The sequence below is a fragment of the Anser anser genome, assembly GCF_964211835.1.
Source record: "Anser anser genome assembly, chromosome: 3".
Classification (NCBI taxonomy): Eukaryota; Metazoa; Chordata; class Aves; order Anseriformes; family Anatidae; genus Anser; species Anser anser.
The window spans coordinates 19,988,424-20,007,917 of NC_139722.1; the positions used below are offsets into that span (position 1 = coordinate 19,988,424).

Sequence of the window (19,494 nt, forward strand, 5' to 3'; positions counted from 1 at the left end):
AGGAGGAGGAAGGAGGAGGAGGGGATACCTGGGGTGGGAGGCACTTTGGGGGGCGGTGGAGCCTCGGCTCTTTGTCTGCGGTCGGGGGAGGGGGCTCGGCCCCGCCGCCCCCCATTCCCGGTTCCAGCCCTAGCCCCGGGGCTCCCCGCCCGGCGTTGTGCGGGTAGAGGTGGGTATCCTGGTTAGCCTGCGGGCACTGCGGGCTTCGCCGTCCCTGGAAGGAGTTTGCCTTGCCCTCAGAGCCCGTTCGGCTGGCAGAGGGATGGGGAGGCGGACACAGCGCTTGCTGCTCGGTGCCGAAGCGTGGTGGCGGTGGGTCAGCAAGCCGGGACCTCCACGGGACCCCCAGTCTTCTCGGCTTGCGGAAGACTCACTCGGTTCGAGTTCCCGCAAAAGCCTGAGGACATGCGACCTTACGGCCCGCAGTCCTATTTTTTAAAGCAGGCACGACCAGAGTGGCAGTCGAAGTGCCTGGCCGAGCCCCTGCAAGGTCAGGGCTCAACTCTTTTGAGCAGGATTGTGCTGGTAATAAAACTCAGTGGATGATCAACCTCAATCACATGGATTTCACTCAAACGATTGCCTTTCCATCCATTTTGTCCTTACAATAAACGCAAAGACCTAACCGAACACCCCACGCTGTGTTGTCTCGAGGCTTGCCGTGAGGACGAGATTTGTTCCACTGACCCGCTTCTGCGTTCCTCGGGCTCAGAAGACTCCTGGCACCAGCCCTCTCCTTCCCCTGCACACAGGCAGCCCTGGACGCCGAGCGGAGCTTGGCCCTGGGAATTTTCTTGCAGGGCCTCCTGTAATAAATTGACTTGCAACTTTGTCAGATATTTTCAAAAGAGATCCATAAAGCCTCGGTGTGTTTCAGCTTCCAAGTATTATTTAATGTGAAGACTACAGTCATTTAGCATTAACTGAGTCCCTCTTTGGCAAGAAGTTCAGCCTTTTTGGCAGAATCCGATTAGTCCTGCAGTACTTGTAAACCTTTTAGGGAACAATACAGGAAGTGGGTGGTTAATGTTTCTTACATTTGAAACAAAGTACATTTACAGAGCACCTTTTGCCTTGAGATTACAGGAAACTGTGTAAAACTAGTTGTGTGAATCATCTTAAATGTAAAAAAAGGTATAAAAGATATATAAAAAAAAAGAAAAAAGTGATCTTTAGAATATGGAGTCAAATCTTAATGGCTTGGTTTCATGTTAGCGGTAGAAGGGCCTGCAACAGCAAAAAGTATTAGATGAACCTAACCAGGGTGGAGCTCCCCTTACGGTGGGTATTTATAATCTTGCAGTGAGTCAGAGCAGAATGTATGAACAATGCGAGCATTATACTCGTCTAACCCCACTAATATATCAAATTGTCTAGTATCCCAAATCTGAATGATCATTCTGGCATAATGCAACCTACAATGCAGCAGAATTAATTAAAAATAAGTTACTTTTTTTTTTCCAGTTTGACAAAGAAAAGTAATTCTCAAAATAGGCCTGTGGATGACCAGCGTTCTTCAAAACACAACGGTGGCCTTACTTTTCGTTTGGTTGTTGGTATTCTTCTTCTTTTTTGGCAGCTGACTAGGGGACAGTTATAAATAAATTAAGGTCTTTGGTAATACAACTTTTTATAAACATGCAATTACTCTTTCTGAATGGCAGTGAATGGGGAAGAGACAGACCAGAAGGTAATCAGGCAATACGTATCTCTGGGACAAAGAACAGTGATACAACTTATTTAATAATGAGTCGTTTGAAGATAGCAACTGTACATAAATAGCTTGCCTACTCTATATAAAGGGCTTACCTTTAGCTATAGGATGTGCTTGAGAAAAAGTATTGCATCTGTCTGAAGTACTCATTGAATTACTCTGTGGTTTGCCAACAATTTTTACCTTACTGCTCTGTAGACCTGCACTTCTATACAACTTTGTAGTCCATCAGCCACAGAGTACAATAGTCAACAGCCTACATTCAAGAGTAGTTTCTTTTTTAAGCATGAAATCGTGAAGCAGTTATTTCATTGCCAGTTTGATTGTCACAGTTCGTCTTCCATTTAGAGCTCGTATATTAAGTACACTCTTTTTAGTGGTGGTGATGATAGCTAGACAATTAGGAACAATGAATTAATTTCAATTGAACAGCTTCCCCTTTAAAATATGGCCTTACAAAATCCTGCAAACTGTGTTGCTGATGGGTTAAGCCCCTTTTTACTGGCATTGGTAAATTACACAGTCTTGTCTGCTTTCTTTCTTTCTTAAGACACAGGTTATTTGTGAAGTAAAAACATCACTGTAAGTTTTTTCTTGTTTTTCTTGTAAATATGTATAAACATATTTATATTGCTTTTTACAAGTGTTGGTTCTGAAAACTGTCCCATTTTGGAAGCAGAGTTGACTTTGGTCTACTTCACATATAATTTGTTCTATGGACTAAAACAGCATGGAGCCAGAACAACACCGCAGCCAAATGTTTTTCCCCCACATATCAAAAACGTCTACTCCTAATCTCAGTCTCGCTTTTGAAAACTGCTCATAACATTACTGGTTGCTGACCTTGCCAGTGCTACTTCTGGCTGTACATTTTCTCACTCTATCCTGCTTCCCCCACTTTCTGGCACTTCCCCTTCCCTGCTGCAGGCTGGGATCCATGGTTTAGATTTCTGCACAGTGGCTTCTGCCAGCTTCAGAAGTGCTTGTGGAGCCTTGTGCGAGCACAAGGTTCCACCCAAGATGATATGATTGCTCTCCTGCATATACAGAGGATGTACCCCTCTTCGTAGCAGCAGGGCCAGCATCGCAGTCTGCTGTCTCTTGAGACCCACCTCCAGAGTCGTTTGCAAAACCGCTTCATGCCTTCAGCACTGTCTTGGAAGGTTTCTTTCATCCCTAACTGAGTACTGAGTGCTGGTGTACTCACAGGAGTTGCTGAAACATATTTGTATTAGGCCATTTAACTGGCTGAGGAATGCAAAATTCTGGATACGAAACTATTGCTGTCCCCTGATTGTACCTTATCTGACATTTATTTGGAAATTTATTTATTTTAAATCCAGAAGGGATTTCTATGTTTACAGCCATTTCTAGTTCATGGTGTTTGTAATTCTGACAGGGGGCCTTTGATTGTTGAGGCAATATACTAGTATTTGTGTCTTGCCTCAACATGATCAAAACCCAAACCAGTCTACAGGCCTAGGTACATCTAGTCAGACCAATACTAAAATTTGTCCATTGTTTTTCTTTGCAGCAAGTGGACACTCTCTGATATTTTTGCTAGCTGTATGAGCATGATTGAATTCACTGCAGTTGGGTTTCAAAGACTGACCAACAAGAGAATCTCACTTGTTTTGTGAGCAGGTAAAAATTGACCAAAAATATTTGTCACAAAAGCAAGTGGACTTGATCTGCATTAAGAAGGGCATAGAAATTGTTAAGGAGAAAATTACATTTCAAAATAAGTCACTTGTAAGAATATTTGCTACAAGCAATTATTACTTTGGCTTTCTTGCATGTGTGTTATGAATAGCATACCTTTTCAATAAGCGAGTATAATTTGAAGTGGTCAGAGCTTAGTAGGACTTTTAAAATTGTAATCATAATTGTTCCAAGTGAGCAGCTTTTGAAGGTAGTCACTGAGATTAAATTGTAGGCAACAGTGTCACTCATTAATGCTTTTGTTTACATGATTCCAACATATTCTACAAATTGGATAGTTTTTTCCTTTTTTATTTTTACTTTTAACTTTCGGGTTGTAGTGCAAATGTCAAAGATCCATCCAAAGGAAAAGGGGAAGGTGCTAGTTTTTTTAAATCAGTTCCAAGTTTCTAGACAGCAGATAAGAAGGATAAGAAATACTTACCTTTTCTTCAGAGCTCTGTGATAATTTTCATGGAATCAGATGCTGTGTACTCAGAATGCCAGTGAAAATCATTATTAATTGTTTTCAGGAGCATCTGTCTTAATACAATTGAAAAAAAAAAAAAAAAAGAATTACACTCCAAAGAGATGTGTGATTTGTGTATATGAATTACCAAAGAGATAGGGGTAATGAAAACTTAATGACATTTTGCATTTTGAAGTTGATTTGTGATAACATTATCCCTCCTAACAGAGGCATTTAGGGAAAAGAAATGGGTGATATGTATGATTTTTGTCAGTGCAGGAGTCTCTGGGCTATCATAATGGAATGATGCATGCTATTTGCAGATCTGCCGTTTGCAAACAGTGTGCTAACCATCATCAAAGCATCACATTCTCATCTGAAAAATGCAGGATCATTCCCTGTAAGAGCTTTGAAAGTCTTTTAGGAAACTTTTTGTAAACAATTAAGACAGCAAATAGTTATACCTTGACACTGAAGGACAAAGGGTTGTAGTCTCAAATCTGGGCTGTGAGCAAGCTCAGTCACTTGACTGCTCAGTATCAATTTACATACAGGAGACAGTCAAGAGATGTGACGCTGGTATAAGATTTCAGTTAAAACATGAAGGTCTGTATATACTTAACATTAAAAAAAAAAAAAAGATGAATAGATACTGGAGGTTTACTTGAAGTGTTTCAGAAAAACTGAATGCAGACAGATCTTGTCAGACTCTTGGCTAGGCCACAAACTGCAGTAGATGCCAACAATGATTTCCTCGAATTACACAAAGCAGGAGGAAAGTATAAATTTATTTCAATAAAATTATCTTGTCTTCCTTCACAGTAATTTTATGACCAAGTGCAGAATTCGATTTAAGATTAAAACACTTACATTTATGTGTCTACACTTAGGAATTCACAGCCATCTTAGGTGTCTGAGGTTCCCTAACTTACCCATTGCAGTTAATTGACCCTGGAGCAAGAATCAGGCCACCCCAAAGGACTTGATTCATTTGCTAACTGTAAGTATCTAGGCCTATTTGAATTCCTCTGATGGAATCTTTTTTAGCTTACATCTGCTCCTCCGAAAAGGATGTAGGTCTCCCGTTGGGCCTGTGTCACTGTGTCATACCTGTTTGTTCCCAGCAGATGTTTCAGCCTATGACATCTAGACCAACAGCAGAAAAAACTGCTTGGGCAACTGAAGCATACTGCTGCTATATGGGCAGTTGAATCATTCTCCAGCCTATTACGACTGCTGACTAGTCTTCTGTTGACAATAATGGGAGTTTAAATATCTATATGTTGATGTTTATTTGTCTTAACAGAATCTTAATATATTTTTAGAAGAGGATGTTTTCTTAATATTTTCCACAGAAAGAGGCTACTTGCAAAAATCAGAGGATCAGGAATGCACAATGAAGAAAGTAATTTACTTTAAAGGTTGCTAAAAAGAGAGTATTTCTGCTGGCGTGCCCATTAGACCCTTTACTCTTGAGTACCAACAAACCAAATTGGTGCTACAAAGGACACCAAGCCTACCTAGAAAAACAACCTTGGAGGGTATGTAGTATGTGAATCCTGCTAAAGCCATTCCTGGCAGTCTGCCTTTCCTGCTGACAGAATAAGCCAGGACCACAGCATGAATGCCCTGCAGAGGGACCCAGACAGGTTTGATCAATGGGGAGAGGCCAATGGGACGAGGTTCAACATGGCTAAGTGCTGGGTCCTGCAATTTGGCCACAGCAACCCCATGCAGCGCTACAGGCTTGGGGGAGAGTGGCTGGAAAGCTGTGCAGAGGAAAAGGATCTGGGGGTGCTGATTGATGCTCACCTGAACATGAGCCAGCAGTGTGCCCAGGTGGCCAAAAAGGCCAACGGCATTCTGGCTTGTGTCAGGAATAGTGTAGTCAGCAGGACCAGGGAGGTGATTGTCCCCCTGTACTTTGCTCTGGTGAGGCTGCACCTCAAGTACTGTGTTCAGTTTTGAGCCCCTCACTACAAGAAGTATATTGAGTTGCTTGAGTGTGTGCCGAGAAGAGCAAGGAAGCTGGTGAAGGGACTAGAAAACAAGAGTTATGAGGAGTGACTGAAGGAATCGGGGTTGTTTAGTCTGGAGGAGGCTGAGGTGAGACCTTATCTACAGCTACCTGAAAGGAGGTTGAAGTGAAGAGGGTGTTGGACTCTTTCCTCAGGTGATGAAGGATAGGACATGAGCAAACAGCCTCAAATTGTGCCAGGGAAGGTTTAGATTGGACATTATAAAGAATTTCTTCATGGAGAGTGTGGTTAGGTATTGGAATAGGCTGCCCAGAGAAGTGGTGAAGTCGCTATCCGTGAAGGTATTTAAAAGATGTGTGGGCATGGCGCTTAGGGACATGGTTTGATGATGGGACTTGGAAGGTCCAGTTGATGGTTGGACTTGATGATCTGAAGGTCTTTTCCAACCTATATGATTCTATGATTTCGTCTATTGGAAAAAATAATGAATGCTCAATCCCTTTCCATTGTCTCAGTGCCAGCCTGTTTTTGAAGTAGTCTTCTCACTGAAAGGTTCCTGAGCTCAGTGTTCCTGAGCTTTCATCTGAATTTCCCCCTTCCCACTCTACTGTGTTTCGAGGTGAGAGAATTATAAATTTCCACAGTATTTGCACAACTGATCTGGTATGTGAGCTAATGGGATTTATAAAGCAGCACTCTGATGGTCTCTGTTTCTATTTTCTGTTTCTTCCCTAATAATTCTCAGCATCATGTTTCCTTTTCTTGAACTGTTGTTTTCATGGAATCATCAGGTGTAGCTTAAGATCTTGTCCATGAGTAGTAATCATCAGTTCTAGGCCTACCATTTTATTTGGAAAGTTTGGATTGTTTTCTCCATGTACATTACTTTGTATTTACATGCATTAGGTCTACATTTTAAAAGGCATTCGTGTGCTGATGACAGGTCCTTCTGCTGTTCTTCCTAGTCAGACTTTGTCAAAATAGATGAATATGATAAGCAGCACTTTATCATCTCATTGTTCACCCTACTTCTACTTATGAACAATGCAGAACCCATCACAGATCTTTGAAATTCTTCATGTGACCTTCTTCCCCTATGAAAATTTACCATTTATTGCCAACTTCTCTTCATATGATCATCTGGACTGTGTAGGACATTTGCTTTCTAGCTTCTTCAAAAGATTATCATTGGGAATTTGGACTATGGTCAGTCCAAGATTTTTTATTTGTTCTACTAAAACATTTTGGAAGGCCAGGAAGGTGATTTGTATCTGTGGACCACTTACTGTTGCTGTTAAAACCCACATTTCAAAATCATGGTTTTAAGTGTTCTGTTTTCCCAGTTTTGCTGACACGCAGTTTCAGTGCTTCTGCTCTTACTCAGTTTTTCCAAACAACAACAAAATTAAAAGTGATGAGTTATATTATTTTTCATCATTGCTTTGGGGAATTTATGGGCATGAGGGACATTGAAAAGAATAAGAAATTTATGAGTTGCAGAGGCAAACATGGGATTACTCACTGGAAAGGGTAAGAAATGGATGCTTGGACATGAGTGAAAATACTCTCACTGTCCTAATTCCCAATGAAGACTGGTGGAAAAACAACAGGGAGGTGCCTATCCCATGCATCATCAGGAGGGGCTGTATCCAAGACACAAGGAGAGGGGTGAATGTCTCATCTAACATTCTGGTAAACACATGCCTAAGAGAAAAATATGACTAATAAGTATTCCAACCTCCTCCATTTTTCTGAGTAGGTCTTACTGAGTTATCTCCCAGGTGAGGTCAGTGTTCATTAAGAGGTAAGATGGGGGTGTCATTAGCAAGCAGGAAACTTGAATAGCATAGCATAGCATAGCATAGCAAAGCATAGCATAGCATAGCATAGCATGAATAGAATAGAATAGAATAGAATAGAATAGAATAGAATAGAATAGAATAGAATAGAATAGAATAGAATAGAATAGAATAGAATAGAATAGAATAGAATAGAATAGAATAGAATAGTTCAGCTGGAAGGAACCTTCAAAGATCATCAAGTCCAGCTGCCAGACCTCTCAGGGCTAACCAAAAGTTAAAGCATATTGATGAGGGCGTTGTCCAAAAGCCTCTTGAACACTGAGAGGCACGGGGTATCAACCACCTCTCTAGGAAGCCTGTTACAGGGTTTGACAACCCTCAGAGTAAAGAAACTTTTCTGAATGTCCGGTCAGGACCTCTCCTGGAGCAACTTTGTGCCATTCTTGCATGTGAGTTGGCCATTTAGATATTAAATAAACATTATGCTGTCCATGTGTGCTCATGGATTGGCTTGTAAAGAAACTAATTTTAAATGAAAACATTGGAAGTCTAGCAGAAATAAAGCAGAAAGTATAGCTGACAAAGAAGAGAACAGAGCTCAGGGTAAAGACAGAAGGAAGCTGTGGAAAGAAACACCATAATATAATAGAAGAAATTGTTCTTGCTATTATGAAATGAAAAAATAACAAACAACTATTCAGAAAATAACAAAAGAAGAGAAATAGTGTGTAATGTGCACAATTGCACAATTTTTTATTCTCTGAATTACAAAATGTCCTTTTACAGGAAAATTTTACTCTGTGTAATAGATAAAATGAAAATGTTATTAGGCCCCAATCTTATTTTGAACAATGAAAAAACAAACTGTAAATTTTCACTCATCTTGATTCATCTCTTAAAATGGTGTTTGTTTCAGTTACTTCTTGTTGGATTCATATTTCTGAGACTTAAAGATTATTGTAGTTTGTTTACAGTGTTATTCCCCACTTTATACAGTATTTTGTGATCACAACACTCTAGCTCTTATCTTGCAAATGTGAGCTTATGCTTAGCTTTGTATACCTGAGTAATGCCCGGACTTCTGACTCTTCCTGGGCCTGAATATTTGCTGCATCTCTTTCTGGCAAGTCAAACTATGTGTTTATGTCCTCATAGGCTATGACTTCACCTTACAGAGAAGGTCAATTTATAAAGGTGACATTTAAAAAGATGTATTGCACAAGCTAAGTATTTATAGTTGCTTATCTTTCTGGAGAACTTTATGTATACAAATAAGTTAATATTTTAAAAACTCGTGTGATGTACGTGTTTATACATATACATGCTACACATATAGAGTGTATGTGTGTATATATGCATATACCCACAGTAAAATGGAAGCAACTGAGCCAAATTGTCTTTATCATTTGTTCCATTTTGGATTTGATGAAAACAAAACAAAAATAACTTTTCAGGCTTTATTACTGTAAAGATGGGCAGAGGTTCAAGGCAATCCACAGAGATAGTGCAATGAGGGCTGGCTGAGCTGGAATAGAGTGACTCAAATATTTCCTTTTGCTTCCTTTTGCTTATCTGGCTGACAGATCATTTATTTATTTATTTATTTATTTATTTTTGGCATGGAATTATTACTGTTGCTAATGAGTGTCAAGTGATTTTTTTAAAGAAAATTAAACAAATGTTTGATTTATTGTAAATAACAAAGATTGTCAAGCCTCTTGAGAAAGACACAAGAGAGAGATCGGTGTGGGCTCTCAGCTTCCTCTCTTTTTGTTTAATTTCTATTTACATGTGCGAGTCCCTTGTAGCAAAGATTGAGGCATTTAAAAGTTTGTGCAGTTCCTGACATGGCTTCTTGAACCTTGTGAAAGCTTGTAGACTGAACGCTGTAAACTTTGGTACAGTGTTCTGTAGTGTTCTGTTTTTTTTTTCTTTCTTTTTTTTTTTCTTTTTTTTTTTTCTCCTGAGTTTTATTAAGCAAAACAATGAGTATATTTATTTAACTCCAAAATGAGTTTTAATGGCTGTGACATGGCTTCCTTTTTTGGTGTGATCTGTTCTTTGGACTTTCAGACCTTTTATTCTCTTTCCAATTACCACTCCCCAGATCTTTCTGAAAATTCTTGTTTAAGCATTCTTTCCCCTTAAATCACCTATTACAACACTCTGCTCATTGCCTGGCTGCTCTCAAAAAGGAAAACAATATTACTTTGTACACAAGAGTAATGACTGCTTTTGGCAAGCAGGATGATGACTGCTAAGTGTCAGCATTGCATTAGCCAGACTCATGGATTCAGTAGCCTTTTACTAGCTATTTGGCTGCCAGTGTCCCTTATAGGAGATAAAATATAGCATAAGCAAGTCTGTGGTTGCTTCAGCTTATCTTCAGGCAGTATAAACATCATAGCTAGGGCAACATGAAATTCTGTGCAGGTTTTCAGACTTCTCAACATAGTTAAATTCAAAGGCTTGTAGCCTCTGTCCAAGGTCCACTGTGCTCTACAGAAGGTAAATATTCTGTCTCTTCATGATTTTGATCAGCCATTTGTATATAAAATCATACTTTTGTTGTCTGATGTTGGATTCTGTTTCATGCCTGATTCAGCAAAGCCGTCATCAATATTCTGATTTTTAAAGTGTGTCTCTGAATCAAAGTCTTATAATGTTTTAATGGTAAGAAAATGTTTTTTTTTCTCCATTTTTCAAAAATATTTTTGAATATATTTTTCAAAAATATTTTTGAAAAAGTATTTTTGAAAAAAGACCAGACAGCAGTGTGTGGTCTGGTGCACAGGTAACTCTAGTCAGCCTGTCAAAAAAAAAATAAATATATTGTCTATCTCCTTATACTGTCTGCTCAGATAATGCAAAAAGCTGGAGCAGTAGTGTGGTAGTCTGGTATGTGCATGTAAAACATATAGAGTGATTATTCGCTGCTGGGAGGCTACCTATCAGAGCAAGGTGCCTTTTAGGGGATATGTTTTCACTGTTCAGACTGGGGATAACAATTGTAATTTGAGTTCAAGAGAAAGGTTTTGGTTTGATGGTGTTTTGAGAAACTTGAAAAGTAGGAGTATTTTAGGGTATTTTTTCAAGACATAAGCTGAATCATAAAATTGGGGTTTTTGACTTGGGTGACATTTTCAGTCTCCGTATGAGAATACCCAGACATTTGGTTTCAAGTGCCAGAAATGGGCAGGAAGAAATGAGAAGCAGCGACAGGGTGCCAAGTGCAGTGAGAGCAGTGTGGTTATGGGAACAGGTGGTTTGCTCCAGCCAGATTCAAATCATTAATTTGCTGATTCAATTTTCTTGGCCTAGGTGAAGCTTTAGTAATTATAATAGCACCCAGGTAGGGGTAGAATTAGCTGAAGTAAATCAAGTAAAATGTTTGCTTATTAGACGTCTATGTATAGATAAAGCAAGTTTTACGTGTAGATTGAAGGCATAGCTATCAGGAATGTAAATGATTACTATTGGGCTCTCTATAAGGAGCTTTCTTTGTATAGAAAGATCTGTGCTTCACTCTGCTCTCCCAGAGGCCCACCCAGCGTTGCTCCCTGGCTCAGCTCTGGCCAGCGGCAGGTCCCTTTTTGGAGCTGGCTGGGTCTGGCTCTGATCTGACGTGGGGCAATTTCTGGGCTCTGCTCACCAAACCCTTGCAATGTAAACCCAATGCAAATATAATTTCCTTAAATATAAAAATATCTTATTTTTACTTACTGGCTTTTGCAGGCACACTTTGTTTTGAAAAGATCCTTATTTCTTCAAAGGGATATTTCATATTTCAGGTGCCAATCTTCTGGACTGTATAAACAAACAAATGAAAAATCTTGCAAAACAAGCAGATGATTTGGGTGGAACTTATTTATTTTAATTTTGAACTTTGGAGATAATTGAACATGATGCTAGATGTCCATAAATTATATTATTTTTAAGGTCTGGGCCAACATGCAAGAAATTTCCAATGGCATCAGGATTTGAAAAAAATGTTGAATGCCTCCTTGTATTTAAAAAAAAAAAAATCTTATTTTGGTTGGTGTCTCTTTGGCTTCATAAATCTGCTGTTTTTAACTGCATATCAGCAAAGCTTCAGTGGGTGGGAAATAAAATGTCCATTCAGCACAAGCTTGTCTTTAGCCCTATGTCTGGACATGGGAAGGATCTGTCCCTCTGGAGACCAGAGCAAGGGTATGAGCGGGCAGAGCCTCAGGAGGAGAGATTTCAGCCACATCACTGCTGTAGTAGCACAGCATCTGATGTCTGAGGAAATTTTACCAGTAGAAATTTATGTGCTTAAGAGGTTAAGTGCTGGTTTTGTGGCTTGGACTCTTCAGTATTTTAAATTCTACTTAAGGTGTCTAAGTGCTTTTGGAAATCCCAACCTTAAATTGGCATCTGTATGCCTCTGGATTAGAAGATATATTTGTCCTTCTGACCAGTCTTACTGCAAAGGTACTTTAGCTGTGGGTCCAGGGGATTTTTTTTCAGGTGAACTTAAAATTTGGCAAATAATCCTTGCAAATAAAAAAATAAAAGTGTTTTCATTGGTTTTTAAGCAGTATGGCAGTGTTCTTAGTCAAATAGAGTACTTGCAAATTATACATTATCAAAATGTGTAAAAATACAGTTTTGAAAGGTAACATTTTAAGGACCTATTATTCATAGCTGAGAAGTAATTTGTGAGTATATATTGTTACTGAAACTAAGCTTTTTTTAATATTTGGCTGCAGATAGTACTCATGAACATATGTATGTATATATATTTTGAGATGGCTATTTATACTGTATATTAAAAATCATAGAATCATAGAATATCCCGAGCTGGAAGGGACCCACAAGGAACATTGAGTCCAACCCCTAAAATAAAATTGTAAGTCTCATGTATTTGAATAGATGGTCTATTTAGTATATTAACGCTGGTATGTACCTCTGTGATTTGTTTGAATTTTCTCTTTGGTGGTTTGGGAACTTTTGCATCATTTTTAATTTATAAAATAGGGATTATACCTCTTTGCAGTCAAACACAAAACAAAACCAAACTGAAAACAAAAAGAAAAAAAAAGAAAAAAAAAGGAAAAAAAAAAGGAAGAAAAGAAACAATACCGAAGAATCACCCTATGAGAGGTTCTTAAGTTTCTTTTGGGTGCTGGCTGCCAGCAGTAGTTGCTCATTTCTGTCCTTTGTCTTCTTAGCTGGTTTGTGGAATTAGTTGAAAAATAAACAAGGGAAAAACATATGTGGCTTCACTCTGAATCATTTCCCTGATCTTTGAGTGCTGTGATACCTGTGAACAATGGTATTAGCCCCAGTGAAGAGGTGGTCTGGAAAGGAGCAAGAGGAAAGGAACTCCTTCATCCACTGCTGCCACTGAGGGAAGCTGTTAACTGGTCCCTAAGGCTGTCCTTTGTCACCAAAATAGTCCTGACCTCAGGGAAAACCTTAAAAATAAGCCGGCTTTGGAAAACAACTTGGAGAGCCATGTTCAGGCAGAGAGAGGGACGGGAACCATAAGTGGCACTGCTGAAGATTTCCTTGCTGAAGAGGTCCCATCCTGTGTTGCCTCCTTGCCACCAACTCAGCGCTTCCTCACGCCTTCTGCCCTCGCCTAGGAACAGCAAATTTATTGCTTTGGAAATGTCTACAGCTTTGACTTTCCCAAATTCATTTTTAATTAATACTATTCCCATCTATTCAGTTGTCATGCTCGGTATTTTTTATGTGGATATTTGAAAACATCTGCTTATCTTAAAAGGCAGGTTGATGTTTTAAATTAACCTTTCAGGCGTATTTCTACTACTTTCATTCTGTTTTTTGCAAGAATCATCAAATGTTTTAACTTTTTCCCTTTTGTTGCATATGAATGTTGTTGAATGCATTTTTCTTTCTGTTTGAACACCAGTAAAGATTCATTGAGAGCTCAAGGCTTTCAATGAGAGCATTGAGTTAGCTATGTTTTTCAAGACAGTGCGTGAGGTTGCTCCTCCCGTGGCCCAAGTGATATTTATATCATCTTAGTGATAGTTGGTTTGTAACTGGTAAGGGGCGATGAAAACAAGGATGTAAGTTGAAATGTGTTCAGAATGGAAACATTGGCTTGAATTACAACTTCAAAATGGCATTAAACTGTGAAGGCTGCAGTAGCACAGAGTGTATTCTATCTGATATCTTCAGTTATATTCAGAAATCAACTATTTTTGCCTTAGGAATAACATGTAAAAACGTTTTTTATCCAACTGTCGTACCTTTTTCTGGTATTTTTAGGACTTTGTTAAGGTGAAGAAATAATTGCAGAAATATTAAAAAAATGCTCTTTAGTTAATTGTTGACTTAGTAGTGGCAATGTTAGAACTGCAAGAAGGGTGCATGATTTAAGACAAATGTCATCTCCTGAGGCTATTGTAATGTAGAAAAACTAACAAAGACATACAAGACTAATAACACTGATTTGGAAATATCAGACACATCTACAGTTTGCAGGTATTGAGAGGTAAAATGAGGTTTGTGTTGATTGATTCTACGCATTGTGGAATATGATAAAAACATATAAAATGTAATATTTCTTATTAATATTTTATTTATTCTTTTGATACATTCTGTAACATGGGTTGTTACCTGATGATTAGGAAACATGAGAAATATGAGATTAGGGAAATGAGCAGTACTGGAAAATGACAAGTGGCTCTAAAATTGTTTTAAAGGTTTTTTTGTTGTTGTTATTATTAGAATTTTGATATAGGTGTTAGAATGGACATAGCAAGAAGAAAAAGAAAGGAATAATCTCTATTTCCAGAGGTTCCCTTCCCTAAAAGCTGCTCCATTGGGTATTTTACAGTTAAAAGTCTTCTTCCAGTGCTCTTTGTAGGCAGAAGACAACTTCTCTCCTCCTCTGAGGGAGGAATGCACAGATTCCTGTGCTGAGGTTGTATGCACTGTTGAGGAATGAGGAGATAAATATTGGAGGAGGCCTAACGCAGCACCAACACTCCTGGTTCTTGTTCAGAGTTTGCCTGGCCAGGAGCAGGAGGAGTGGGAGGCAGAACAAGAAAATTGCTAACTTATCTACTCTGGCAGCCTGTCATTAGCCTCAGGAAGCAGACAATTCAATCCCAAGAGCTGGAGCTTTCTCAGTGAGCTGACCTGCGATTTTCCATTAAGTGGAAGGAAGAGCTGTCGCTTTGTCAGACACCAGGAAGGCAGGCTGCAGCCAAGTGACAGAATACCTGCATTTGGTTTTCTGATCTTTACACTTTTCATAGGAATAGTAAAATGTCCTTTGTTTCCATAACAACAAGCATCCGGATAAATTCTAACACCACCTGAGTCTTTCTGAGTCTGTTTGAACATAATATGACTATCACTGTATTAGAAATTACTGGAAAGTACTTAACAGTTGGAAATATGTTCTGATAAAATCTGCCTTTTAGGGAGGGAGGAGTGACGCATGGATTTACGATGAATGAAGCCTTTTGAGTTACATTTAGATGTTAGATTTAGTTGCAGTGATTCCTTCAGTTTTCCACATCCTTTGGCTTGACATGGATCTTGTATTAAAAGACTTTTTGAATTGAAGGAGACAAAATAGACATTCTTTAGGAAAGTCACTGGCATTGTAGATACTGAACATTATTTGCTGGTATTATGACCATAATGCAAGATCACAGGACTGCATCAGTGAAGCTGCCTTCCCTGATGAAAGAAAAGTGCAGAAAATGCACTGACAGGAAAAATCACACTTCCTGCTCATATTTTTTAGTTTACCTGCCATTTGTTACGTCTCTCAGCTCTCACTTAGGTCCACATTTTCAGCCGTAAGAGCTGCTGACACTCGGAGCTGATTGCCCTCCACCTATGGCCTGGGTACCCTTGTAAGAGAGACTGAAATGGCAGAGCTACAAGGAGACTTAGGAAGGGATCAGACCTCTGGCACTTGGGTGAAACCCAGGTAACTTCTGTAGCAGTGCGTGTTTTCTTCTATGACTATGAACATTCAGTAACTTGTAATGCATCTGCATCCGTTTTCCTGACGGGAAAGAAAGAATTAATCCTCCACAGAGCAAAATCAGAAAAACCCTTGTTAGAAAGGATTGGAAGTGTATTTTCCTGCCCAACCTTTTTTGGTGTTTTAGGATATATATTTTTAAAATTAATTTATTTTTGTTAGTCTTTAAGAATTACTGAAAAAAAAATCATGTATGAACTTCAGTCCTTAACTCCTTTGGATGTACTTTAAGAAAAAATAGTCAATGCTGCATCTCACTTACAGCTTTTTAATTCCAGTGAATGGAATCTGAAGATAAACCCATTCAAGCTGGAAGGAAGGTCAGACTGTCCCATTTTTACCAGTGAACAAAGTTAATTACCAGAATGACTTTCTTTAGGTTCTCACTTGATTCATGGTCTTTTTGAAACACACTTTTATATTTTTCCCAAAGGCGTAGTTCAGTGCTGTCAGAAATAATTGCCTTAAGACAGGAACTTCTCTACTGTTCTGGGACACGTCCTGTGTGGGAAGTCAGAGGATGATAATGCTTTTTTCTGGCTTTCAGTTCTTTCCTCTGAGAATACCAGTATTTCATAGATAAAGAATTTAGACTTAAGCATCTTGTGAGGAAGAAAAGTGCAAAAACATTATTTTGCACAATGGTAGATATGAGAACAAATGCTTATATATGATCATAATGTAAAAGCAGTATTTTTGTGGGTTTTTCACTGTAATAATTTAGATGACTATTAACTACAAAACAATGTTGCAGCACTTGTGTCAGTGATTCCTGCTATGCCATACACTTCCCTCTTTGGCGTCTTCTTTAGTGTACTGTAGAAGAGAAACTTTTTTTTTTTTAATTGAGAAGTACATTTGAAACAGAGTAGATATTGAGAAAGAAACTGAAAAGCTCTCTCTAATTCTCTAAATTTTTTTCAATGTATCAATATTTCTTTGCAACACTGATTCTGCCAACCATCAGTTCATTCTTCACTTGATCCAAGACCTTATCCATCTAATGTTTATTTTAATGCAGCATCATGCACAGATATTCTGGCCAATTTTATTGGGCATGGCACAAGCACAGGGCAAGAAAACAGCCCTTTCCCGAGGATATTTGTGTCAAAAATAATCAGCCGTGAGTCATGACTGTACTATCAATAACCTTTTTCATTGTTTGGTTTTAGAAACAGGTACCTCTGAGAGCACTAAAAATAGATTTTACCTTTTCTTGTTATTTCTTCGAGACGCACAAATAACATTACCTCTAGCCATACTCCTAAATCTCTTACTCACTCTGTATCTTGCTCTTTTTTTCCTTAAACATAGCATGAGAATTAGAAACAATTATAAAATAGAACTTATATGTTCAAAATGCAGTGTTTCTGGAGCAGATGGATTTTGGAAAACTCTGAAAGTAGATAAGACAAAGATCATGCCAAGTAAAATTTCCATGTGTAATTCATGTCAATTAAGCCTATGTGCCTAAAACTTTGAACCAGCAAATCCCGCTTGAGTCTTATTAATGGTACTGCATAGCTGGTTGGAAAAATTGGCAACAAAGGCAGCAAAGGGATCTACAGACTTAGTAAGACAATACCGTATTGCGTTTCATTGAGTTCACATTTAAATGTTTTCCTTTCAACTCTAATGGCAAAATAATTGTTAGTTAAAACAAATCCTCAGCTCTTGGAGAAGGCAAGACCATAAGCTATCCATTCACCAAAACTGCACCTGATACATATATTTTTTAAGACTTATAAATTGAAAGTCCCTTTCAACAAATCTTACCTATTTGACCCAATCAGGCATTATTTAAATAATAATAATAATATCATCATCTTTTTTTTTATTTTGTAAGCATGGTTTTATGATCAAGGTGAGTACTGCCAAATCTGCTCTGTCCAATTCTACAAATTTCAATGTATTTATGATCCAGCCATTCACTTTTCTTACTAGAATTATGGTATACTAAATATTATTGACTGTAATAGACACTTACCATGCAAGAATTATGTTTTAGTTTTCCGTATAAAAGTGCAGTGGCTTTATTTTATGTGCTGAATGGTGATGTACAGATAATAAAATCTCTCAATGCAAATTAGAGAAAATCATGTACTATATGTAGTAATTAGACGGGGTTAGAATTCATCCAGAAAATGAATTGCCAAGAAAATGAGAACAATGTAATTTTGTTTCTAAAAGAATGACTAAGGCCAAATCTTAAAATCAGGCAAAAAGATGTCTTGATTCCTCTGGTATTCTAGAAAATGGCATGCTGCTAGTACTGAGGATTAATATAAGTAGTGCTATAGCTGAAAGTGGGTTTGGGTTTTATTTTTTTAAAGTGGAGGACTTCTCTTTGTTTGTTCAACAAAGTGACACATTTTTTTTACAGGGCAGTAGTTAAAGCAGCATTAAAGTGCCATTGACATCATCCAGTTACTGCTCTGACTTGATTATATAACCTCTTTTGTGCAATTTTCATGCTCTGCTCTGTTTGAATGTTTTTACTATGCTGATGGCTGTTTTTCATTTCCTGCTGGGATGACCTTGAATAAAAAAAGAATAAGAATAAAGTAGACATAAGCAATGTAGTCTTGCTGGCATTTGCAGTTCTTTTGTTCTGTGTTGAGAAACATAGTAGTTTGGCATTTATGGTATAGGTTATTTCTGCTGGGTTGTAATTAATCTTCAGCTATTAGAAAAAAATAATGTTTTCTCTTATTTCATTCTTTTGAATTTGCCACTGGTGACGTGATCCACTTATGACAATTCCTACCTTTTTAAAACATCTAAAGAGAGGTAAACAAATGATCAATGCAATGGTCATTCTTGAAATTAAATTATTAATTTAACCTATTAAATCAAATAGATCTAATAATTTAATATTTATTTCATTTATTAAATTGTTTCCCCTTTCAGTAAAAGAAAAAGAGAAAGAAAATAACTGGTTTGTGCTTTTTTTTTTTTTTTTCTTGATTCAGTGTATATTATGCAGCTGATGGAATTATTATTTTTCTGGTTTGGCTTTTCTTATTGGTGCTGATTAGCTACCCTTAACAGATAAATAAGTGAATATAGGGGCTTTCACACCTAGATCTCTTTCAGACTTTTTATATCTCTGAGTTTCAGAGAGATTATAGTAACAAGGACACCATCATTTGAAAGCATTTTGCATTATTCCTGTTGATTCTTATCAAACCAAGCCACCACCTCCTTTTAATTTCTCAGAATTAAGTGATAAACATTATATGAGTATGCAGTTCACAAATGCTTCCAGAGAGAGAGATTTAGCTTTAAACAATTTTCACTGGAGATTTTAAAAGTGTCTGCATTTGGGGTGGGCTTTTGGTACAGGGCTTGTACTTTTATGGTCTAAACTTCGCATTTGAGAGCTTCCACGTTTTAAGATACTTAAGGGAGTAGTATTTTTCTAGATATTTCCATTTTGCTGCTGTGATGATTCTGCTTCTCTTGAACTGAGGAAATATCTCTGACCTGGCAGGGATTTGAATTTTAAAACTTTCAAGTCCTAAATCAATGCTAAAGTACCATTTAATCTGTGAAATGATATATGTAATGAGGTACTTACCTTCACTGCTAATGAAGATTCAAGATTTAATTTCATTTTCAGTGTTTTTTGTTGTTGTTTTTTTTGTTTGTTTTGTTTTCTAACGAAGATAATAGAAGTCATTAATGTGTCAACATCATGTTTCAAACAGCAGCTGTTCTTGGAGAAACCTAGTAGTTCTACTTTTATTTGGAACTTATGTTTTTGATTGTTTTTTTTTTTTTTGTTTCACTTAGTCTAATTGCCATGTAGTGTTTCTTAAAGTAAA

The 19,494-nt window shown here is 37.9% G+C and overlaps 1 protein-coding gene and 1 long non-coding RNA gene across 3 annotated transcripts in view; both read left to right on the forward strand.

Annotated features, from left to right (window-relative positions):
• The window catches only part of PXDN (peroxidasin), an 80,707-nt gene that overhangs the window by 397 nt on the left and 60,816 nt on the right, over positions 1-19,494 (forward strand). The window lies entirely within an intron of this gene.
• Positions 4-18,588, forward strand: LOC310896926. The gene is made up of 2 exons (XR_014581920.1): positions 4-4,884; positions 5,240-18,588. It is a non-coding gene; the product is annotated as an uncharacterized lncRNA (long non-coding RNA).